Below are 578 nucleotides of genomic sequence, written 5' to 3' on the forward strand. Positions count from 1 at the left end.
GCTTCACGCAGGCAGGCAAGCAGGCCGTCCCGTCCAGAGCAGGCTCCAACCCCTCTCCCTTTGGGCAGGAGCTGATCCCCACCCCCCAGCCACGACCCTGCCACGGACACAGGGGCCTTCCACACCACATGCCTCTCTCCCCCTCTACCTCCATCCAGGAGGGCTGACCCAGCCCCAGCCCTGCCTTCTGCCATGGCATGCACGCTCATATCTGTCTACACCAGGCTGCTCCACTGGCACAGCGTCACCCCGGTGTACCCCCAGCACTGTGCCTTACAGTGGAAGCCCCTCCCCGGTGCCCGGCAGCAGCAGGGGGCACAGAATGCATCGGCACAGACATGCTAGAGGCAGAGTTTATTACACTACACAGGCTAAGAACCCTGGGCAAGACCCCACACGGGTAAGAAACGAACCAGCTCTTTATCAAAAAGTTAATACTATGGTCAACCCCATTCTCCTTTGGTCGTTACAAAGCAAGAGAAATATTAAAAGAAAGATATTTATACACAGAGGGAAGCTGAAGAGAGTCTGTCCAGCCCATCCCTCCTGCCCCGCTCCCAGCGCATATAGGCACCCGC

Source organism: Buceros rhinoceros, unplaced genomic scaffold, assembly GCF_000710305.1.
Source record: "Buceros rhinoceros silvestris isolate BGI_N320 unplaced genomic scaffold, ASM71030v1 scaffold40581, whole genome shotgun sequence".
NCBI classification, from domain to species: Eukaryota; Metazoa; Chordata; class Aves; order Bucerotiformes; family Bucerotidae; genus Buceros; species Buceros rhinoceros.